General features: G+C 47.9%; 1 long non-coding RNA gene across 2 annotated transcripts; it reads left to right on the plus strand.

The window, feature by feature from the left end:
- Positions 1–13,075: 13,075 nt before the first annotated feature.
- On the plus strand, positions 13,076–22,922 carry LOC144894483 (uncharacterized). 2 transcript variants are annotated; one of them, XR_013625098.1, is made up of 10 exons: positions 13,076–13,154; positions 13,525–13,777; positions 14,374–14,454; positions 15,198–15,268; positions 15,337–15,508; positions 16,754–17,881; positions 19,952–20,994; positions 21,090–21,231; positions 21,390–21,486; positions 21,833–22,922. It is a non-coding gene; the product is annotated as an uncharacterized LOC144894483 (long non-coding RNA). The 2 variants fall into 2 exon arrangements; XR_013625099.1 differs by lacking the exons at positions 13,076–13,154; positions 13,525–13,777; positions 14,374–14,454; positions 15,198–15,268; positions 15,337–15,508 and having other exon boundaries at positions 16,752–16,810; positions 17,778–17,881; positions 21,833–22,874.
- Positions 22,923–24,053: the final 1,131 nt, after the last annotated feature.

Genomic DNA, 24,053 nt, shown 5'->3' on the forward strand with positions numbered 1-24,053 from the left:
GCCCTCTAAGGCTGGCCCTTTAAGCTGGCCCTCTAAGGGTGGCCCTTTAAGCTGGCCATCTAAGGCTGGCCCTTTAAGGCTGGCCCTTTAAGGCTGGCCCTTTAAGCTGGCCCCTTAAGGCTGGCCCTCTAAGGCTGGCCCTTTAAGCTGGCCCTTTAAGACTGGCCCTTTAAGCTGGCCCTCTAAGGCTGGCCCTTTAAGGCTGGCCCTTTAAGGCTGGCCCTTTAAGGCTGGCCCTTTAAGGCTGGCCCTTTAAGCTGGCCCCTTAAGGCTGGCCCTCTAAGGCTGGCCCTTTAAGCTGGCCCTTTAAGACTGGCCCTTTAAGCTGGCCCTCTAAGGCTGGCCCTTTAAGGCTGGCCCTTTAAGGCTGGCCCTTTAAGCTGGCCCCTTAAGGCTGGCCCTCTAAGGCTGGCCCTTTAAGCTGGCCCTTTAAGGCTGGCCCTTTAAGCTGGCCCTTTAAGGCTGGCCCTTTAAGATGGCCCTTTAAGGCTGGCCCTTTAAGCTGGCCCCTTAAGGCTGGCCCTTTAAGCTGGCCCTCTAAGGCTGGCCCTTTAAGGCTTGCCCTTTAAGGCTGGCCCTTTAAGCTGGCCCCTTAAGGCTGGCCCTTTAAGCTGGCCCTTTAAGGCTGGCCCTTTAAGCTGGCCCTCTAAGGCTGGCCCTTTAAGCTGGCCCTCTAAGGCTGGCCCTTTAAGGCTTGCCCTTTAAGGCTGGCCCTTTAAGGCTGGCCCTTTAAGGCTGGCCCTTTAAGCTGGCCCCTTAAGGCTGGCCCTTTAAGCTGGCCCTTTAAGGCTGGCCCTTTAAGGCTGGCCCTTTAAGCTGGCCCTTTAAAGCTGGCCCTTTAAGGCTGGCCCTTTAAGGCTGGCCCTTTAAGCTGGCCCCTTAAGGCTGGCCCTTTAAGCTGGCCCTCTAAGGCTGGCCCTTTAAGCTGGCCCTCTAAGGCTGGCCCTTTAAGGCTTGCCCTTTAAGGCTGGCCCTTTAAGCTGGCCCCTTAAGGCTGGCCCTTTAAGCTGGCCCTTTAAGGCTGGGCCTTTAAGGCTGGCCCTTTAAGGCTGGCCCTTTAAGGCTGGCCCTTTAAGGCTGGCCCTTTAAGGCTGGCCCTTTAAGCTGGCCCCTTAAGGCTGGCCCTTTAAGCTGGCCCTTTAAGGCTGGCCCTTTAAGGCTGGCCCTTTAAGGCTGGCCCTTTAAGGTTGGCCCTTTAAGGCTGGCCCTTTAAGGCTGGCCCTTTAAGGCTGGCCCTTTAAGATGGCCCCTTAAGGCTGGCCATCTAAGGCTGGCCCTTTAAGCTGGCCCTTTAAGGCTGGCCCTTTAAGCTGGCCCTTTAAGGCTGGCCCTTTAAGCTGGCCCTTTAAGGCTGGTCCTCTAAGGCTGGCCCTTTAAGACTGGCCCTTTAAGGCTGGCCCTTTAAGGCTGGCCCTTTAAGCTGGCCCCTTAAGGCTGGCCCTTTAAGCTGGCCCTCTAAGGCTGGCCCTTTAAGCTGGCCCTCTAAGGCTGGCCCTTTAAGGCTGGCCCTTTAAGGCTTGCCCTTTAAGGCTGGCCCTTTAAGCTGGCCCTTTAAGGCTGGCCCTTTAAGCTGGCCCTTTAAGGCTGGCCCTTTAAGGCTGGCCCTTTAAGCTGGCCCTTTAAGGCTGGCCCTTTAAGCTGGCCCTTTAAGGCTGGCCCTTTGAGGCTGGCCCTTTAAGCTGGCCCCTTAAGGCTGGCCCTTTAAGCTGGCCCTCTAAGGCTGGCCCTTTAAGCTGGCCCTCTAAGGCTGGCCCTTTAAGGCTTGCCCTTTAAGGCTGGCCCTTTAAGCTGGCCCCTTAAGGCTGGCCCTTTAAGCTGGCCCTCTAAGGCTGGCCCTTTAAGCTGGCCCTTTAAGGCTGGCACTTTAAGGCTGGCCCTTTAAGCTGGCCCTTTAAGGCTGGCCCTTTAAGCTGGCCCTTTAAGGCTGGCCCTTTAAGGCTGGCCCTTTAAGGCTGGCCCTTTAAGGCTTGCCCTTTAAGGCTGGCCCTTTAAGCTGGCCCCTTAAGGCTGGCCCTTTAAGCTGGCCCTTTAAGGCTGGCCCTTTAAGGCTGGCCCTTTAAGGCTGGCCCTTTAAGGCTGGCCCTTTAAGGCTGGCCCTTTAAGCTGGCCCCTTAAGGCTGGCCATCTAAGGCTGGCCCTTTAAGCTGGCCCTTTAAGGCTGGCCCTTAAAGCTGGCCCTTTAAGGCTGGCCCTTTAAGCTGGCCCTTTAAGGCTGGCCCTCTAAGGCTGGCCCTTTAAGACTGGCCCTTTAAGGTTGGCCCTTTAAGGCTGGCCCTTTAAGCTGGCCCCTTAAGGCTGGCCCTTTAAGCTGGCCCTCTAAGGCTGGCCCTTTAAGCTGGCCCTCTAAGGCTGGCCCTTTAAGGCTGGCCCTTTAAGGCTTGCCCTTTAAGGCTGGCCCTTCAAGCTGGCCCTTTAAGGCTGGCCCTTTAAGCTGGCCCTTTAAGCCTGGCCATCTAAGTCTGGCCCTTTAAACTGGCCCTTTAAGGCTGGGCCTCTAAGGCTGGACCTCAAAGGCTGGCCCTTTAAGCTGGCCCTTTAAGGCTGGCCCCCTAAGGCTGGCCCTTTAAGGCTGGCCCTTTAAGGCTGGCCCTTTAAGGCTGGCCCTCTGAGGCTGGCCCTTTAAGGCTGGCCCTTTAAGGCTGGCCCTTTAAGCTGGCCCCTTAAGGCTGGCCATCTAAGGCTGGCCCTTTAAGCTGGCCCTTTAAGGCTGGCCCTTTAAGCTGGCCCTTTAAGGCTGGCCCTTTAAGCTGGCCCTTTAAGGCTGGCCCTCTAAGGCTGGCCCTTTAAGACTGGCCTTTTAAGGCTGGCCCTTTAAGGCTGGCCCTTTAAGCTGGCCCCTTAAGGCTGGCCCTTTAAGCTGGCCCTCTAAGGCTGGCCCTTTAAGCTGGCCCTCTAAGGCTGGCCCTTTAAGGCTGGCCCTTTAAGGCTTGCACTTTAAGGCTGGCCCTTTAAGCTGGCCCTTTAAGGCTGGCCATTTAAGCTGGCCCTTTAAGGCTGGCCCTTTAAGGCTGGCCCTTTAAGCTGGCCCTTTAAGGCTGGCCCTTTAAGGCTGGCCCTTTAAGGCTGGCCCTTTAAGGCTGGCCCTTTAAGGCTGGCTCTTTAAGCTGGCCCCTTAAGGCTGGCCCTTTAAGCTGGTCCTCTAAGGCTGGCCCTTTAAGCTGGCCCTTTAAGGCTGGGCCTCTAAGGCTGGACCTCAAAGGCTGGCCCTTTAAGCTGGCCCCTTAAGGCTGGCCCTTTAAGCTGGCCCTTTAAGGCTGGCCCTTTAAGGCTGGCCCTTTAAGCTGGCCCTTTAAAGCTGGCCCTTTAAGGCTGGCCCTTTAAGGCTGGCCCTTTAAGCTGGCCCCTTAAGGCTGGCCCTTTAAGCTGGCCCTCTAAGGCTGGCCCTTTAAGCTGGCCCTCTAAGGCTGGCCCTTTAAGGCTTGCCCTTTAAGGCTGGCCCTTTAAGCTGGCCCCTTAAGGCTGGCCCTTTAAGCTGGCCCTTTAAGGCTGGCCCTTTAAGGCTGGCCCTTTAAGGCTGGCCCTTTAAGGCTGGCCCTTTAAGGCTGGCCCTTTAAGCTGGCCCCTTAAGGCTGGCCATCTAAGGCTGGCCCTTTAAGCTGGCCCTCTAAGGCTGGCCCTTTAAGCTTTCCCTTTAAGGCTGGCCCTTTAAGCTGGCCCTTTAAGGCTGGTCCTCTAAGGCTGGCCCTTTAAGACTGGCCCTTTAAGGCTGGCCCTTTAAGGCTGGCCCTTTAAGCTGGCCCTTTAAGGCTGGGCCTCTAAGGCTGGACCTCAAAGGCTGGCCCTTTAAGCTGGCCCTTTAAGGCTGGCCCTCTAAGGCTGGCCCTTTAAGGCTGGCCCTTTAAGGCTGGCCCTCTAAGGCTGGCCCTTTAAGGCTGGCCCTTTAAGGCTGGCCCTTTAAGCTGGCCCCTTAAGGCTGGCCATCTAAGGCTGGCCCTTTAAGCTGGCCCTTTAAGGCTGGCCCTTTAAGCTGGCCCTTTAAGGCTGGCCCTTTAAGCTGGCCCTTTAAGGCTGGCCCTCTAAGGCTGGCCCTTTAAGACTGGCCTTTTAAGGCTGGCCCTTTAAGGCTGGCCCTTTAAGCTGGCCCCTTAAGGCTGGCCCTTTAAGCTGGCCCTCTAAGGCTGGCCCTTTAAGCTGGCCCTCTAAGGCTGGCCCTTTAAGGCTGGCCCTTTAAGGCTTGCCCTTTAAGGCAGGCCCTCTAAGGCTGGCCCTTTAAGGCTTGCCCTTTAAGGCTGGTCCTTTAAGCTGGCCCCTTAAGGCTGGCCCTTTAAGCTGGCCCTCTAAGGCTGGCCCTTTAAGCTGGCCCTTTAAGGCTGGCCCTTTAAGCTGGCCCTCTAAGGCTGGCCTTTTAAGCTGGCCCTTTAAGGCTGGCCCTTTAAGCTGGCCCTCTAAGGCTGGCCCTTTAAGGCTGGCCCTTTAAGGCTGGCCCTTTAAGCTGGCCCCTTAGGGCTGGCCCTCTAAGGCTGGCCCTTTAAGATGGCCCTTTAAGGCTGGCCCTGTAAGCTGGCCCTTTAAGCTGGCCCTTTAAGGCTGGCCCTCTAAGGCTGGCCCTTTAAGACTGGCCCTTTAAGGCTGGCCCTTTAAGGCTGGCCCTTTAAGCTGGCCCCTTAAGGCTGGCCCTTTAAGCTGGCCCTCTAAGGCTGGCCCTTTAAGCTGGCCCTCTAAGGCTGGCCCTTTAAGCTGGCCATCTAAGGCTGGCCCTTTAAGGCTGGCCCTTTAAGGCTGGCCCTTTAAGCTGGCCCCTTAAGGCTGGCCCTCTAAGGCTGGCCCTTTAAGCTGGCCCTTTAAGGCTGGCCCTTTAAGCTGGCCCTTTAAGGCTGGCCCTTTAAGCTGGCCCTTTAAGGCTGGCCCTTTAAGCTGGCCCTCTAAGGCTGGCCCTTTAAGGCTTGCCCTTTAAGGCTGGCCCTTTAAGCTGGCCCCTTAAGGCTGGCCCTTTAAGCTGGCCCTCTAAGGCTGGCCCTTTAAGCTGGCCCTTTAAGGCTGGCCCTTTAAGCTGGCCCTGTAAAGCTGGCCCTCTAAGGCTGGCCTTTTAAGCTGGCCCTTTAAGGCTGGCCCTTTAAGCTGGCCCCTTAGGGCTGGCCCTCTAGGGCTGGCCCTTTAAGCTGGCCCTTTAAGGCTGCCCCTGTAAGCTGGCCCTTTAAGGCTGGCCCTTTAAGGCTGGCCCTTTAAGCTGGCCCTTTAAGGCTGGCCCTTTAAGGCTGGCCCTTTAAGGCTGGCCCTTTAAGCTGGCCCTTTAAGGCTGGCCCTTTAAGCTGGCCCTTTAAGGCTGGCCCTTTAAGGCTGGCCCTTTAAGGCTGGCCCTTTAAGCTGGCCCTTTAAGGCTGGCCCTTTAAGCTGGCCCTTTAAGGCTGGCCCTTTAAGCTGGCCCTTTAAGGCTGGCCCTTTAAGGCTGGCCCTTTAAGCTGGCCCCTTAAGGCTGGCCATCTAAGGCTGGCCCTTTAAGCTGGCCCTTTAAGGCTGGCCCTTTAAGCTGGGCCTTTAAGGCTGGCCCTCTAAGGCTGGCCCCTTAAGGCTGGCCCTTTAAGCTGGCCCTCTAAGGCTGGCCCTTTAAGACTGGCCCTTTAAGGCTGGCCCTTTAAGCTGGCCCCTTAAGGCTGGCCCTTTAAGCTGGCCCTCTAAGGCTGGCCCTTTAAGCTGGCCCTCTAAGGCTGGCCCTTTAAGCTGGCCATCTAAGGCTGGCCCTTTAAGGCTGGCCCTTTAAGGCTGGCCCTTTAAGGCTGGCCCTTTAAGCTGGCCCCTTAAGGCTGGCCCTCTAAGGCTGGCCCTTTAAGCTGGCCCTTTAAGGCTGGCCCTTTAAGCTGGCCCTCTAAGGCTGGCCCTTTAAGGCTGGCCCTTTAAGGCTGGCCCTTTAAGCTGGCCCCTTAAGGCTGGCCCTCTAAGACTGGCCCTTTAAGCTGGCCCTTTAAGGCTGGCCCTTTAAGCTGGCCCTTTAAGGCTGGCCCTTTAAGGCCGGCCCTTTAAACTGGCCCTTTAAGGCTGGCCCTTTAAGGCTGGCCCTTTAAGGCTGGCCCTTTAAGCTGGCCCTTTAAGGCTGGCCCTTTAAGGCTGGTCCTTTAAGGCTGGCCCTTTAAAGCTGGCCCTTTAAGCTGGCCCTCTAAGGCCGGCCCTTTAAGGCTGGCCCTTTAAGCTGGCCCTTTAAGGCTGGCCCTTTAAGGCTGGTCCTTTAAGCTGGCCCTTTAAGGCTGGCCCCTTAAGGCTGGCCCTTTAAGTCTGGCCCTTTAAGCTGGCCCCTTAAGGCTGGCCCTTTAAGCTGGCCCTCTAAGGCTGGCCCTTTAAGCTGGCCCTCTAAGGCTGGCCCTTTAAGGCTTGCCCTTTAAGGCTTGCCCTTTAAGGCTGGCCCTTTAAGCTGGCCCCTTAAGGCTGGCCCTTTAAGCTGGCCCTTTAAGGCTGGCCCTTTAAGGCTGGCCCTTTAAGGCTGGCCCTTTAAGGCTGACCCTTTAAGGCTGGCCCTTTAAGCTGGCCCTTTAAGGCTGGCCCTCTAAGGCTGGCCCTTTAAGACTGGCCCTTTAAGGCTGGCCCTTTAAGGCTGGCCCTTTAAGGCTGGCCCCTTAAGGCTGGCCCTTTAAGCTGGCCCTCTAAGGCTGGCCCTTTAAGCTGGCCCTCTAAGGCTGGCCCTCTAAGGCTGGCCCTTTAAGGCTTGCCCTTTAAGGCTGGCCCTTTAAGCTGGCCCCTTAAGGCTGGCCCTTTAAGCTGGCCCTCTAAGGCTGGCCCTTTAAGCTGGCCCTTTAAGGCTGGCCCTTTAAGCTGGCCCTCTAAGGCTGGCCCTTTAAGGCTGGCCCTTTAAGCTGGCCCCTTAAGGCTGGCCCTCTAAGGCTGGCCCTTTAAGCTGGCCCTTTAAGGCTGGCCCTTTAAGCTGGCCCTTTAAGGCTGGCCCTTTAAGGCCGGCCCTTTAAGCTGGCCCTTTAAGGCTGGCCCTTTAAGCTGGCCCTTTAAGGCTGGCCCTTTAAGCTGGCCCTTTAAGGCTGGCCCTTTAAGGCTGGCCCTTTAAGCTGGCCCCTTAAGGCTGGCCCTTTAAGCAGGCCCTCTAAGGCTGGCCCTTTAAGCTGGCCCTCTAAGGCTGGCCCTTTAAGCTGGCCCCTTAAGGCTGGCCCTTTAAGCTGGCCCTTTAAGGCTGGCCCTTTAAGATGGCCCTTTAAGGCTGGCCCTCTAAGGCTGGCCCTTTAAGACTGGCCCTTTAAGGCTGGCCCTTTAAGGCTGGCCCTTTAAGCTGGCCCCTTAAGGCTGGCCCTTTAAGCTGGCCCTCTAAGGCTGGCCCTTTAAGCTGGCCCTCTAAGGCTGGCCCTTTAAGGCTGGCCCTTTAAGGCTTGCCCTTTAAGGCTGGCCCTTTAAGCTGGCCCTTTAAGGCTGGCCCTTTAAGCTGGCCCTTTAAGGCGGCCCTTTAAGGCTGGCCATCTAAGTCTGGCCCTTTAAACTGGCCCTTTAAGGCTGGGCCTCTAAGGCTGGACCTCAAAGGCTGGCCCTTTAAGCTGGCCCTTTAAGGCTGGCCCCCTAAGGCTGGCCCTTTAAGGCTGGCCCTTTAAGGCTGGCCCTTTAAGGCTGGCCCTCTAAGGCTGGCCCTTTAAGGCTGGCCCTTTAAGGCTGGCCCTTTAAGCTGGCCCCTTAAGGCTGGCCATCTAAGGCTGGCCCTTTAAGGCTGGCCCTTTAAGCTGGCCCTTTAAGGCTGGCCCTTTAAGCTGGCCCTTTAAGGCTGGCCCTCTAAGGCTGGCCCTTTAAGACTGGCCTTTTAATGCTGGCCCTTTAAGGCTGGCCCTTTAAGCTGGCCCCTTAAGGCTGGCCCTTTAAGCTGGCCCTCTAAGGCTGGCCCTTTAAGCTGGCCCTCTAAGGCTGGCCCTTTAAGGCTGGCCCTTTAAGGCTTGCCCTTTAAGGCTGGCCCTTTAAGCTGGCCCTTTAAGGCTGGCAATTTAAGCTGGCCCTTTAAGGCTGGCCCTTTAAGGCTGGCCCTTTAAGCTGGCCCTTTAAGGCTGGCCCTTTAAGCTGGCCCTTTAAGGCTGGCCCTTTAAGGCTGGCCCTTTAAGGCTGGCCCTTTAAGCTGGCCCCTTAAGGCTGGCCCTTTAAGCTGGTCCTCTAAGGCTGGCCCTTTAAGCTGGCCCTTTAAGGCTGGGCCTCTAAGGCTGGACCTCAAAGGCTGGCCCTTTAAGCTGGCCCTTTAAGGCTGGCCCTCTAAGGCTGGCCCTTTAAGGCTGGCCCTTTAAGGCTGGCCCTCTAAGGCTGGCCCTTTAAGGCTGGCCCTTTAAGGCTGGCCCTTTAAGCTGGCCCTTTAAGGCTGGCCCTTTAAGGCTGGCCCTTTAAGCTGGCCCTTTAAGGCTGGCCCTCTAAGGCTGGCCCTTTAAGACTGGCCTTTTAAGGCTGGCCCTTTAAGGCTGGCCCTTTAAGCTGGCCCCTTAAGGCTGGCCCTTTAAGCTGGCCCTCTAAGGCTGGCCCTTTAAGCTGGCCCTCTAAGGCTGGCCCTTTAAGGCTGGCCCTTTAAGGCTTGCCCTTTAAGGCAGGCCCTCTAAGGCTGGCCCTTTAAGGCTTGCCCTTTAAGGCTGGCCCTTTAAGCTGGCCCCTTAAGGCTGGCCCTTTAAGCTGGCCCTCTAAGGCTGGCCCTTTAAGCTGGCCCTTTAAGGCTGGCCCTTTAAGCTGGCCCTGTAAAGCTGGCCCTCTAAGGCTGGCCTTTTAAGCTGGCCCTTTAAGGCTGGCCCTTTAAGCTGGCCCTCTAAGGCTGGCCCTTTAAGCTGGCCCCTTAGGGCTGGCCCTCTAAGGCTGGCCCTTTAAGCTGGCCCTTTAAGGCTGGCCCTGTAAGCTGGCCCTTTAAGGCTGGCCCTTTAAGGCTGGCCCTTTAAGCTGGCCCTCTAAGGCTGGCCCTTTAAGGCTGGCCCTTTAAGGCTGGCCCTTTAGGCTGGCCCTTTAAGGCTGGCCCTTTAAGCTGGCCCTTTAAAGCTGGCCCTTTAAGGCTGGCCCTTTAAGGCTGGCCCTTTAAGCTGGCCCCTTAAGGCTGGCCATCTAAGGCTGGCCCTTTAAGCTGGCCCTTTAAGGCTGGCCCTTTAAGCTGGCCCTTTAAGGCTGGCCCTCTAAGGCTGGCCCTTTAAGACTGGCCCTTTAAGGCTGGCCCTTTAAGCTGGCCCCTTAAGGCTGGCCCTTTAAGCTGGCCCTCTAAGGCTGGCCCTTTAAGCTGGCCCTCTAAGGCTGGCCCTTTAAGCTGGCCATCTAAGGCTGGCCCTTTAAGGCTGGCCCTTTAAGGCTGGCCCTTTAAGCTGGCCCCTTAAGGCTGGCCCTCTAAGGCTGGCCCTTTAAGCTGGCCCTTTAAGGCTGGCCCTTTAAGCTGGCCCTCTAAGGCTGGCCCTTTAAGGCTGGCCCTTTAAGGCTGGCCCTTTAAGCTGGCCCCTTAAGGCTGGCCCTCTAAGGCTGGCCCTTTAAGCTGGCCCTTTAAGGCTGGCCCTTTAAGCTGGCCCTTTAAGGCTGGCCCTTTAATTCCGGCCCTTTAAACTGGCCCTTTAAGGCTGGCCCTTTAAGGCTGGCCCTTTAAGCTGGCCCTTTAAGGCTGGCCCTTTAAGCTGGCCCTTTAAGGCTGGCCCTTTAAGGCTGGCCCTTTAAGGCTGGCCCTTTAAAGCTGGCCCTTTAAGCTGGCCCTCTAAGGCTGGCCCTTTAAGGCTGGCCCTTTAAGCTGGCCCTTTAAGGCTGGCCCTTTAAGGCTGGCCCTTTAAGGCTGGCCCTTTAGGCTGGCCCTTTAAGGCTGGCCCTTTAAGCTGGCCCTCTAAGGCTGGCCCTTTAAGCTGGCCCTCTAAGGCTGGCCCTTTAAGGCTTGCCCTTTAAGGCTGGCCCTTTAAGCTGGCCCCTTAAGGCTGGCCCTTTAAGCTGGCCCTTTAAGGCTGGCCCTTTAAGGCTGGCCCTTTAAGGCTGGCCCTTTAAGGCTGGCCCTTTAAGGCTGGCCCTTTAAGCTGGCCCTTTAAGGCTGGCCCTTTGAGGCTGGCCCTTTAAGCTGGCCCCTTAAGGCTGGCCCTTTAAGCTGGCCCTCTAAGGCTGGCCCTTTAAGCTGGCCCTCTAAGGCTGGCCCTCTAAGGCTGGCCCTTTAAGGCTTGCCCTTTAAGGCTGGCCCTTTAAGCTGGCCCCTTAAGGGGGGCCCTTTAAGCTGGCCCTCTAAGGCTGGCCCTTTAAGCTGGCCCTTTACGCTGGCCCTCTAAGGCTGGCCCTTTAAGCTGGCCCTTTAAGGCTGGCCCTTTAAGCTGGCCCTCTAAGGCTGGCCCTTTAAGGCTGGCCCTTTAAGCTGGCCCCTTAAGGCTGGCCCTCTAAGGCTGGCCCTTTAAGCTGGCCCTTTAAGGCTGGCCCTTTAAGCTGGCCCTTTAAGGCTGGCCCTTTAAGGCCGGCCCTTTAAGCTGGCCCTTTAAGGCTGGCCCTTTAAGCTGGCCCTTTAAGGCTGGCCCTTTAAGCTGGCCCTTTAAGGCTGGCCCTTTAAGGCTGGCCCTTTAAGGCTGGCCCTTTAAGCTGGCCCCTTAAGGCTGGACCTTTAAGCAGGCCCTCTAAGGCTGGCCCTTTAAGCTGGCCCTCTAAGGCTGGCCCTTTAAGCTGGCCCCTTAAGGCTGGCCCTTTAAGCTGGCCCCTTAAGGCTGGACCTTTAAGCAGGCCCTCTAAGGCTGGCCCTTTAAGCTGGCCCTCTAAGGCTGGCCCTTTAAGCTGGCCCCTTAAGGCTGGCCCTTTAAGCTGGCCCTTTAAGGCTGGCCCTTTAAGCTGGCCCTTTAAGGCTGGCCCTTTAAGGCTGGCCCTTTAAGCTGGCCCCTTAAGGCTGGCCCTTTAAGCTGGCCCTCTAAGGCTGGCCCTTTAAGCTGGCCCTCTAAGGCTGGCCCTTTAAGGCTTGCCCTTTAAGGCTGGCCCTTTAAGCTGGCCCCTTAAGGCTGGCCCTTTAAGCTGGCCCTTTAAGGCTGGCCCTTTAAGGCTGGCCCTTTAAGGCTGGCCCTTTAAGGCTGGCCCTTTAAGGCTGGCCCTTTAAGCTGGCCCCTTAAGGCTGGCCATCTAAGGCTGGCCCTTTAAGCTGGCCCTTTAAGGCTGGCCCTTTAAGCTGGCCTTTTAAGGCTGGCCCTTTAAGCTGGCCCTTTAAGGCTGGTCCTCTAAGGCTGGCCCTTTAAGACTGGCCCTTTAAGGCTGGCCCTTTAAGGCTGGCCCTTTAAGCTGGCCCCTTAAGGCTGGCCCTTTAAGCTGGCCCTCTAAGGCTGGCCCTTTAAGCTGGCCCTCTAAGGCTGGCCCTTTAAGGCTGGCCCTTTAAGGCTGGCCCTTTAAGCTGGCCCCTTAAGGCTGGCCATCTAAGGCTGGCCCTTTAAGCTGGCCCTTTAAGGCTGGCCCTTTAAGCTGGCCCTTTAAGGCTGGCCCTTTAAGCTGGCCCTTTAAGGCTGGCCCTCTAAGGCTGGCCCTTTAAGACTGGCCTTTTAAGGCTGGCCCTTTAAGGCTGGCCCTTTAAGCTGGCCCCTTAAGGCTGGCCCTTTAAGCTGGCCCTCTAAGGCTGGCCCTTTAAGGCTGGCCCTTTAAGGCTTGCCCTTTAAGGCTGGCCCTTTAAGCTGGCCCTTTAAGGCTGGCCATTTAAGCTGGCCCTTTAAGGCTGGCCCTTTAAGCTGGCCCTTTAAGGCTGGCCCTTTAAGCTGGCCCTTTAAGGCTGGCCCTTTAAGGCTGGCCCTTTAAGGCTGGCCCTTTAAGATGGCCCCTTAAGGCACACACACACAGATCATGCTCATCATTTTAAGGGCTATGGCTACAAGCCTATGCTGGTGGCTTATGAGAGCCAATGTTTGAACCATTTCATGTCTGCATATCAAAAGCCAAAAACTTGAATAGATAGACAGTCCATTCTTTGAAGTAGGCCTAATGGAAACATTAGTCAAGATTTAAGACTGGCCTATGCTCTTTTTGATAGTCACATGGACCAAGACTGTCTGTGACAATTCAAGTATGACTGACAAATAAATCATGACTGTAACTTAAATGAATCTACCATTGTGAATGCAGGACAATGAGAATTGCCATGTAGGCTACCGTAAGTAACAGAACATTTCCCAGTGTTACTTTATGTTACATTATATTTCATCAACGGCCTTTCAATGAAGTGTGATGTCATTGTTGATGATTTGTTGCAGCAAATAAATGAATGTATGGGTATGCTCCACCACTCTGCCAATCAGAACAAAGAAGACGCACTGACAGGCTACAACTTTGGAAGAACTTTTCACTCATTTCCCGGTAAGTCAGCATGATGTATTTTGTATGGATGAATTCATTGAAATCTCAAGATATATGATGGTTTGGCAGTAGTTTTAAAGCTCAGTCCGCTATATTGTCAAAAGTGTCACTCTTGTATTTTTTTCCTCTTATACAGCATGATACTCCAAAACAATTAGCTGCACCACATACAGTTGAAATAAAAGTCTATGGTCACGTCGCGGTAAAACAGTTCAACTTTGCAACAACTTTTCACTCCTTTCCCGGTCAGCAAGCATGATGTATTTGGTGTCAATGGATTGGTTGAAATCTCAAGATTCAAATAATACCACTGGTTTGGTGCTACCTTTGAGTCCGCTAGATTGTCAAACATGTCCATGTTGCATTTTTCTCTCTTATGCAGTACGCTAGGAGCCTCCAGCACGCTAGGCCTAATGTTTGTAAACATTGCCAATCATGAATTGTTATTAGTAAGGATCATTTGAGATGGTTATGTTTTAATGTGATGTTTTGCTTAATGTCTATAGCCTGTACTATTTACAGCATCATTTAGTTTGTTTTTGTAACCCACATGGAAGTTATGCATCCTTGGAAAATAATGAAAATATATTTTATAATCAAATGATGATTATGAATATTTCTATCATATAAAAATATTCCCCGGTCTTTTATAACGTCCGTGAATGCAACCCAGTCACATGACGGAAGACGGAACGTTCTTCCGCTTGCGCTGCGTCTCAGCCAATCAGGTTCGCCAGGGCCGCAATCAAATACACCGGTGCGCTCTCCCTCACACACAGTGGTGAGGAGACAGGCTACAGGACGCTGCTAACACGGTTAGTCTCGAACAAACTACTTCAACTTATATATATTGTTGATCGTTCTCTAAAACTTTGTGCATTATAAAACTTGTAGAAGCCGCGTGCCGTCGCTGCAGACATCTGGGTTCTAGCGGGGACTGAATTACGAGGGAATCGGTGAGTCTGGATGCTATTGTTGCGTGTGGTTAGCTTATGTAGCGTTAGCATATCAATGCGATCGGCAACCAACTTCGCTGCTGTAATGCGATTCATTGTTATGCTAACCCCCAAAACGATAATCAAACTTTTTAACTTGATTAACTGTTTAAATATTGAGCCACTGCTTTTGATTACTGTGTATTCTGAATGTTATGCACCTTAAATTGCATTTTAAAACAATCCTCTTTAAAGCTAAACCGGGGTTGATCATTGAAAATGTATTTTTATATTCTGATTTTGCATACTGATTCATTGATTTGTGTACACTGAGCTAGCTGATGATAATTATGACTGATTTACTGATAGTGGTCCTGTCTGTGATATACAGGCCAGGTGTGCCTGGTTGGGGACCCCGAGGCGAGCTAGACCCAAAGAGAACCGAACCACTTCAACATCCTCCTGCGGTCTGGTAGGGGTGTTGGCAGCCAGTTCTCTCCCACCTATGCACTGGTCACTTTATCTGTTCACATATGAACTCTGTTGCGCGCGATCATGGACAATTTCCACATATACCATGGACTCTGGGTTCCTATGAGATGGACATTCGCTCCACACATTGTTGTGGCCACTGACCCTTTATTGTGAATACTGTGATTTTGTGCTTTGTGTGATTTGAAGGGCATTTACACCCTGGACTGTGCTGAGCCACTGTTGAATTGTGATTTCTTTATTTGTAAGAAACAAATGAACTAGATTGAAAGACTGAAGTGCACTTCATCAAACAGCTATAGGAATTCCCAAAACCTCTATACCATTTTACTGCCGTTTGTAAATATTGTCAATAATTTGTCACTGTTTGCACTTAAAGCAAATAATAAGGCACCAAGCCACTTAAAAGTACATTTTGTGTCTTGTGTGATATTACTGTACCTCAACCTCCCTAGAGCCGAGCATAGATCTTCTGAGCTAGTCCGTACTTGTATTTAATTCATCTTGACCTTTTCTTGCATTTCTCATACGTATATGCTACATTTTCACAAAATGCAATTTGATATTGTAATACTTACTTGTAATACATTACCGTTGTGGTGTACTGGCCACCGGTCCAGGGTGTACCCCGCCTCTCGCCCCCAAGTCAGCCGTACTATGTACTATGTACTATGTACTATGTACTATGTACTATGACTGTTGTGATCAGAGGTGTAAATGTTCAGAAATCCTATGTGTTTGATTGTAGGACCTTCTGGGCTGTGACCTGTCTGAGACTTCAGGACCATAGACAGCGATGGTCACAGACTGAGTGCTGTCAGTCTTAAAGGTACTATATGTAAGAAATGTGTAGATTGATTGATTTTTGAAAAAATGGGACATGGGAGATGATAGCCGTATGGCTAATTTGCACTTCCCATTGGCAGCTTGGTTTTGAACATATAAATCACATTATTCATAAAACATGCAAGGTTATGTGTTTCATGCGTATTACTATATTGCAACTTGCCCAAGTGCACACTAGATGCTGTAAAGTGCTATTTTCATTTGACAATTCTCAAAACATTTTACAATCATGAAATACCAACAATGGTCATTTTATAATACTGAGAGAACTAGACTCTAAAAATGATTCATGGGATTAGTTAGTTGAGCTTAAAATCAAGAGCTTTTTCAACATAAAAGAATAAGGTTGTTACATGGACTTATTATAACAAGTTGGTAACTTATTTGAAGAAGTTGGTCCAGCTGAAAATATGGGCTTAGTTAGTTGAGTTGAGTTAAAATCAAGAGCTTTTTCAACATAAAACGATAAACTTGTGTCACTGACTTATTAAAACAAGTTGTTAACTTATTTGAAGAAGTTGGCCCAGCTGAAAATAGAAAAATAGAAATGTTAACTTAAATATGTATGTATATTTTGAAGCAAACTTTTGAACAAATTCAAATACAAAAACTTTATCTGTCCCCAGGGGTAATTCAAAGGCCACATTAAACATGCCGTTTCAAAACAAGAGCACCGCTCATGTTTCATGTTCATAGTAATGGGAGCTTTTATTTTGAAAAAAACAGGGAAGACGTTCTATTGTACGATGTCTCCGAGATGTCAGGACCAAACGTTTCTCCGAATTTTCTGGATGAAGGTAAGCTACAGGGTCACATTCTCACTTAAAAGGTTGTTAAAACTTGATGAAATGACATATTCCCACAGCTAGAGCCAAATGTTCAACAGCTTTCAGAAGCTGCTCTGCTCCTGCTCCTGCTTCTGGTTTTATCCTGCAATCACGTACAGAGAGGAGCCAGACTGCGACTGCTATTAATGCCTGTTGGAAAATCCCCAAAATCCCAAGAAAAAAACAAGAGTTTCTATGGAGCAATATGAGGTAAGTAACTGTTTTTGCTTTATTTTGTTCATAACGGCTACTAACTGTATCAGCAAATGTTGCACTAATTCGTGTTAACGCAGACATCATTGAAATGAAGCTAATGTAGCCATTTTGTAAAATGGTAGCTTCATAGCTGCCTATAACTGCATGTTACAAAACTTTAGAACTGAAGCTGTTCATAAATGTCCTTTTGCCCGCGCTCTCTCGCCCAGCGCCGCCCCTCGACCGTTTATCGTCAGACAAAGACGTCTGTGGCAGCCGAACGATTTGAATTAGCGGTAAACGTTAGTTAGTATATCACTCTTATCAAGGTAAGAGAAATGAGTGTATTGTTTTGTTCACATTTTTTCCAAGTTTGGACTACATTGATGAAGTTTGGCCAGCTAGTAGTTTCTGTTTTAAGTGACGTGTTGGTGTGTGTCTATGAGAGGTTAAGGCACCCACATTAGTTGTAGATACGCCATAGAACAAGTTTCCTTTTAGTAAGGCTGCAGTAGGCCTGGCTATTTTTCTCTTTTGCTATTGAGACAGGTGGCATTTTCTGAAGTTAGGAATGAATGTATACACACAAAATGTGTGTATAGTGGTGTGTAGTGTTTTTTTTTCTCATTTAGCTCACTTTAAAAGTCCAAAATATTGTGAAGCAGTTCAACCATATTTCAAATCCTTTAGAACCCAAGACAAAGGATCATTTTTGTGCAGTTGGTTGCAAGCACATTTTTCACAGTTTTTCCATCTTCAATTTAGAAACACATCATAGGCAATATATTTTTCCAAGTCATGCTGCACACGCTGTAAGCACTAAAGCTATGAATCACTAAACAATTCCAAATGTCATGAAAAAATTCAAAGCCGTTTAAATAGAGCTTTGTTTAGTTTTAAAAATGAATTGGACCTGTAAACTTGTGTCAAGAAAAAGTGATCTTTGAAAGCATTATAGGCTTAGACCATGGTGGCCATGGTGGAGAACTTCTCCCTTGCCTCCATTGGGAGCGTTATTGCTCGTTTAAAACATGGGGCAGCCTGAGAACCCATCTGTCAAGAAGCCATTCAACTCGTGAGACAGGGACACGCAGAGAAGTTCTGTCTTTGAAATGTTCATGTTGCTCTTTAAACACCATCTCCACAGAAAGAGAATACTTTGAACACATTGGCCGTCATTTAAAAAAGCAGGAAACAGTGTCTTGTGTTTTTGAAAATTGCTCTCAAAACAAACATTTCTGGAACATTTGCCTCTCATAGGAGCCGGAAACACACTCCTCATTCCCTGGATGACTTCAAGCCTGAGCTCTTGCAGAGGTACTGTATGTTCATCTTTCAAATACAGGGGTCCTTTTGATATGATCCTTTTGACGAGGATATGGAGGTTACAGTGAGTGAAGATCCTGAAGATGAAGAAATGAGAGAACTGCCACTGCAACTTCATTGAAAAAAATGTAGCCCACCTGCTGTTGAAAATGGAAAGCATATTCAATGTACCACAAAGGTGTATTCATGAGTTAGTGGAAGAACTGCACTTTATTTCTTCATCAGCTTCAGGTCCTCTTTTGAAAGATATTTTACAGTCATGCTTAAAGAGGCATAATTGTTGATGAAAAGTTGATGATGTGATCATCTCAGAGATGGCGACAGACCTATCTGTGCAAGTCTAAGCCAATGACATTAGCTCTAGGACATACTGCTCCTCTTTCCACCTTTCCACCTACAAAAGAAGGGAGCATTTTTCCATGGTGGAACCTACAGAATATCTAATCATGTCTTCTCAGTTCTTCTCAGGGAGAAGAAAAGTTTCCAACATGTACCAATTTGAAAGTCCTTGCATGAGGTTTTGAAGAAAAAAAGAGATCCAGGATTTGCTCAAACATAGCTCTGAAGCAGACAGCAGCTCTGACACTCACTACAATTCATTTCATGATGGCATACATTTGAAAAACAATAAATTGCTATGAGAAAAGAATCCAGCCATTTCTCTCATTCTGTATGTGGATGATTTTGAAGTGTGTAATCCACTTGGCACATCAAGAAAAAAACACAAAATGACTGCTGTGTATTGGGTTTTAGCCAATGTGCCACCATTGCTCAGATCCTCGCTCACATCAATCTACCTTGCCATTCTCTGCAAGGCTGATGATGTTCAAAAGTTTGGCTATAGTGCTGTGTTAGAACCACTGCTTAAGGACCTTCCTTGCCAGCCTAGAAGAAGAAGGACTTTACATTCCTTCAATAGGTCTACGAGTCAAAGGTACTGTGTATTGTGTCGTTGCAGATAACCTTGGTGCCCACTCTATTGGAGGGTTTGTGGAGAGCTTCTCACGTCTCACAAGTACACACACCTGCAGGTTCTGTCTTGGAGAAAGATCTCAATTCCAGGTGAGTGAAGTTAAAACAGGAACAACACAAGAGCACAGGTTGCATGTTCAGACAGCACAGAGAGATACAAGTGCATTCTTCTCATTGTTATGGAGTAAAGAGACAGTGCCCACTGACTGACAAACTCAAATATTTCAATGTTTTATCTGGCTATCCACCTGATTTGCTACATGATCTCTTTGAAGGCGTTGTGCCTTTAGAGTTAGCACTATGCCTAAATGTGTTCATCAAAGAGAAATATTTCACACTCGAGGAATGAAATCAATGAATCAAAGAGTTCCCATACAGATGGACAGATAGAACGGATGCACCGCAACCAGTTCCACTGACTTTTGCTGCAAGAAAAACTGTTGGTGGAAATGCCCATGAAAACTGGGCTTTGCTTCGCCTCCTTCCCCTGATAGTTGGAGAAAGAATCCCTGAGAATGAACCAGCATGGCTGATCCTTCTGAACCTTAAGGACATAGTTGAACTTGTCCTTTCTCCTGTTCACACAGACCTCGCTGTTTGTTTCCTTGAAAGCAAGATTTCTGAGCATCGGCACAGATTCCTGGAGGTTTTCCCTCAGGAAAGCATCATTTTCTTGAACACTACCCACACCAGCCAGATGAAAGCTTTTGGTCCACTTGGTTCATTTGGTTCACTTTGTGGACTATGCGCTTTGAAGCTAAGCACAGCTTTTTGAAGCGTGTGGTCAGACATACGCATAGCTTCCGAAACATTCTGTTGTCTCTTGCAGTGAAGCATCAGTTAATGATTGCATACCATCTACATGGCAGTAAAATTGTTCAGTCTCTACAAGTAGCAAAAGTGTCAACAGTGGATTTGACTGTGCTGAGGGAAGACATTAAGAAAGCAGTGGAATGAAAATTCCCTGGTGAATCATTTGTCCACATGGCAAACACAGTGTGCTACAGTGGCACCAGTTGTTCCACTGGCATGATCTTGGCACGTGGTTCAACAGGTGGTCTGCCAGATTTTGTAGAATTGATGCAGCTTGTTGTCATAAATGGCAAGGTTGGCTTCATTGTCAAATGTTTCAATTCATGGTATATTGAGCATCTTAGAAACACAACAAGTGTTTTCAAGCTCATTGAGCCTCGTGAGTTGTTTGACATCTTCCCCATGGCAGCATACGGTGTTGCAGGGAAGCGTACCATAGATTGCAAAGGGGTCAGTATAACTCATCATTTGTTTGAGTTTATAGGAGAGACCTCAAAAATGGCATCATCCTCTCTGTATATGGGGTTACTGTCTCATTACAAAAACAAAGTTGTTGTTTTTTTTCAATGAACGTGCTTGCCCCACACTTGAGCACAAATGATCATTTTCACTTGCAGGTGTAGTGAGAATATACAACTCCTTGAATGTGTGTATTCCAATCATATTTTTGTGATGAAGTGTGATAATGTTCAACCTATAATCAAACATGAGACAATATTAGTTTGTCAATTTGCCAGAAGCATGGTAAGACTTTTAAACCCAGACCACACTGATTCTCGCTGAGGAGAGGATGTTAGGCTCTTGATGACTATGCCAATATGGAGATCTGAAATTATGATTAGTAGTAGTTGTAAATATGAGCTCCATAATACTGACACGAGATGGACAACAAGATGGTACAAGATCTTTGTAGTTTGACTTTTATGACATTATTCTTCAGGGGGAAATGTTCAAGTGAACAAAGCTTTGTTCCTATCCTTGTCTTTGCCACAGAAATAAAAGTCTTCAACATTTAATCATAGTATAAGCAGGCATATAGGATTCTTTGCATTGGCTTTTGTAGAAGTATACTTATGGACACAAATCTAAGACTTGGTGTGAAGTTTGATGATGAGGAAATGTCACGGATGTGTGATGTCAAATTTCTTGGAGACTGAATCAACCAGTACTTGTCAGCATACTAGTTTACTATATGATAAATGTGATGAAAATTCAAGGTCCAAAGCTTTTATTTATCTAGAGTCATTTTTAGTGGTCATATTCTTCTCCCATACTGAATGATGATGATTATATGATGTGTCTGCATGTATTCTAGAACCCAAACTGATGTCATGTTTTCTCTAATAGATACCCTGATGTCTCCTCAAGCCAAACTTGGGATCATTCTTCAGGACCGTGAAATTGGCAAACTGGACTTACCGGATGGAATCCCTGATGAACTTGAGTCTATTGTGAGGGAGAAATTTGGGCTTGATGGGAACTTTACCTTGCATTATAAGGATGCTGACTTTGGAGAGGAATATTTTTCTCTTACCTCAACAAGTGACACCAAGGACAAGGATACCATTAAGGTGGTTCACATTGTTGAACCTCCTACAGTTACTCTGACCTTTACTGATGGGTACTGACAGTTCCTTTGAAAGTGCATCAGTAGCCTCGCTCCCTAATTCTGAGACCTCTGTCCATCCTGCTAGCAGCAGCTGTTCCTCTGGATCGCAGGACACACTGATCACACTTTCATCACCTGAACAGGTTACTCACCGTACACAGTGTTGGCCCACTACATTTCCTGTACCTAATTTTGCTTACGACACAGAGCTTGTGCTGGCCTCAGGAAATGAAGTTTTCAAGAAGGATGGAATTCAGCTCAACTTTGCCACAATCCTTTGCCTCCAGACATCCTTGAGAAGCTGGCTGAAAGCATCTTACCCCACTAGTGCGCAGTTTAACCATGTTGCTGAGGCACTGATTCAGAAGCATCCTTGCCTTAAAGAACCAGGGTCATATAATGGATGCTACGCATGGCAACAAAGACTAAAACATAAAATGGCCAGCTATAGATCTAAATGGAGAGGGCTAGGATGCCCTGAGCTTGATGTGAACTCTCTCAGAAAGAAGCGAGCATAGAGCATGAGAAAGCCCCTGCAAAGAATATCCAAAAAAAAAGCCAAGAAGGGCAGGCAGAGGTGAACTATTTACCTCCTCACCCACAAGGAGAAACAGAAGGAACTTTGGAGCTCCTTGATGAAGTAAAGAAGAGGAACAACTGCCAGGTCATCAGTGAGAAAATGGCAAAGACTTTCTCCATTCGCAGGCAGGAAGTTGCACCACAAGCACCACAAATCTGTGACATAAGAGACCGATGGCCGGCTCTTTTCGATGCAACTCAGGTTAATCTTGTTTTATAAAATGGTTTGCAGTATGTGCTATGTCAGTCAATTTACTACATGAACAAATTGCACCTTTTTATTTGTATTTTACACAGATAAATGAAGAATTCAGAAGGATCACCGCTGGTTGCCTTGAGAGAACATTCATGGCAAAACTGGACCAGTATACCCCAAAAATAATGGCACTGGTGTCCTCAAGAGGAGGAGATTCAGCACATAAAGAACATGCTGCTAGAGGTATAAATAAATGTAACAAGGTTCATTTCAAATAGAAAGAAAAATCACTTTATTTTTAGGAGGTGTTGATGGGTTAGTTAAATAAATATTTCAATCAATAAATCATAAATTCATCTTTTTAAAGATTGTTTCATTTTCTTGTATTATTTTATTTACAGGACCAGTCGGTAGAAAGTAGGAGAGAAGCTGCAATCCGTAGCCTAATCGTGTACCTGAGAGAACAGGAGGAGGATCTCTTTAAAGAACAGCTGCTAAGTAATCCAACACTTCAACTTCAAGGATTTAACCTGGGCAGTATTTAGGGGTGGCAGACTGAATGACTGGGTGCAACTGAATGATAGGAACCAAAATCAGGACCATCAGTGATATATTCAGGAAGTTTGGTGAAAAGTGAAAGTTTTCTACGTTTTATCAGAACTTTATGGGCAGCGTTTGTTTGTCAAAAGTATGTCATTAAAAATGTTTGTTTTGCTACTAAACAGCCGTCCCCAAAGCCCACGTTAAATCCTGAAGTTAACCCAAGTGCAGATTCACTGTACATTATTCTTGTTTTTACATAAGACAAAAAACACTGATGTTGACTCTGATCTACTTATGCCAGAATGGTGATGAAGTGATGAAGATTGTTGTGAGCAGAGGGGCATCTGAACCAGCCAACGCAACAGTGGTGATTGAGGGAGCAGAAGTCCTGGATGGCCTGACTGTCCCAAGAGCATGTGCCTTGCTCATGGGACTAATGTATGCACTCAACCTGAGTTACCCAAAAGAGTTACCTGAAAAGCACTTTTGAGGTATTTCAAAAGATATTCCTTGAGCTGGATGCTCTGAGAGCAAGTCCCAAGGTAATGTCTCTAAAAGCTAAACTGCTGCACTGAAAATTAGGCTGCATTCTAATTTCACTGTTATGTTTAATGCAGTTTAATACAAGTCATTTCTTTGAAGGATCATTTTGAAGACTAGTTTGTCATTTTTTTTTTTACTTTTGAGCTGTTAGCTGTCAATATTTAGACCTACATACATACGTACACATTTGATATATTCTGTGTTCTTTTTTGGAAGAAGTATGACTGCTATGTAAAATATGTTTCAATATTCTTCAGGAAGAAATATGTATAATATGTAATATTTGATTTCATGTCTTCATTTGGAGCTCCTCCATGTTTATTTGATGGTAAACAGTTGGACAAGTTGGCCATTATATGCAGTGGTGGAGTGAGTACACGACTTCAGTACTTGAGTAAGAGTACAAATCCTCCTTGTCAAATTTACTCCACTACAAGTAAAAGTAGCTCTGTCAAAATGTTACTCGAGTAAGAGTATGAAATCAATTTTCTACTCGAGTAAAGTACAAATCCTTAAAATCTGTACTCAAGTAAATTTACTCCGTTACTTTCCACCACTGATTATATGTAATAAACAAGTTTGACCATTAAACTGACTGAACTGTATTTATGTTCATAAAATTAATGTTATTGATAAAAAAAACAATTGAGAAAACAATTTGAAATATTTGTGATGAGGAATGAAAAACAAATGAGCTGGAATAGCTTAAATTAATTATATTGACAACTTCATTGAACTTGAACCATTTTATTAAAATTGAGTTGGTTCACCTGAATTGAACTTGAACCATTTTATTAAAATGAAGTTGGTTCACCTTAATTAACTGTTTGCAGGATGAAGTAAATCATGTCGGTTGTCCTTAAATAACTTAGTTTCTAACATTAAAAGACTTGTTGGATTTACTGAAAGGTTTTAGTTGGAATTTCTTAAAAAGATTGACGCAAATTGTTACCTTCATTGAATTAAGCTGAGCCACTATATATTTTTTTAGAGTGTATAGAACAGAAATATAAAGTGCTTGTTGAATTGCACGTTGCTCTCCTGCCTAAGAATAAAAGATAAATGATGACAGAATTACAGACTTATGACATACTACAATAATGAATTAGCAGTTATAATTTGTGGCTACCCAACTATGTAAAAATGCAACATTATAACATACAATAGATAATAACACACAACAAATCAGCAGCAGTGGACAAGTTAAAAATGATCACAATCAGTGGCAACGGGTTTGATTTTCCAAAGTTGAAGATGCTTGGAAAATGAAGCAATAGTGGGTAGATCAGGCACTTGGTGCGGAGTTCCAAAAATTTGTCGCTCCGTAGGAAAAAGTTGCTTGACCAAAGGTCCTTCTCCTTAAAAGAACAGTGGGTTAGCACAGCAAATCAGAGACCTTTTCTCCAAAAATAACAGGTGGACGAGAGCTTGGATGACTCTGACCTATCTCGCTTATGGGCGGTACAAAGTCAAAGTCTTCTTTTGGAAGCCTCAGTCCTCCTGTGGGCGTCTCTTTCCCGAGTGAATGGTCTTATATGGTAGAAGCACATGCATGCAGAAGCCAACTTTTAACATACACTTGCATACTTGCACTTAAGTGCGTTCACACTGTGTACAAGCAGAACAGAGACACCTAGTGCCAAAAACGCAGAACTACAGCACACAGACTTCCCACAATGCCATTTTTCTTAAAGGGCCATGACGCACTTTCCGGAAACGATGGTCGCAACATTCAGATGAAGCACGGACGGCCGGAAGCCCCGCCCGGCACGCTATAGAGCGGTTTCAAATAAAAGAGGGACGGCCTGAGGGCAACCTGCTTCTTACGCACTTTGAAGAAAATTGAACAAGTGTGAGTAGTAAGTACGCAAACTCTCTGTACTCTTTGTACACGCTATTAAAACATTATAATTGTTAAATGGCTTTAAGTGACCTTTAAACGGCATACATTGAGCTAGCTTAAGTAGCACACGGCCTTC

The sequence above is a fragment of the Doryrhamphus excisus genome, linkage group LG20 (genome assembly GCF_037039965.1).
Source record: "Doryrhamphus excisus strain RoL-2023G ecotype Guam linkage group LG20, RoL_Dexc_Guam_v1.1, whole genome shotgun sequence".
Classification (NCBI taxonomy): domain Eukaryota; kingdom Metazoa; phylum Chordata; class Actinopteri; order Syngnathiformes; family Syngnathidae; genus Doryrhamphus; species Doryrhamphus excisus.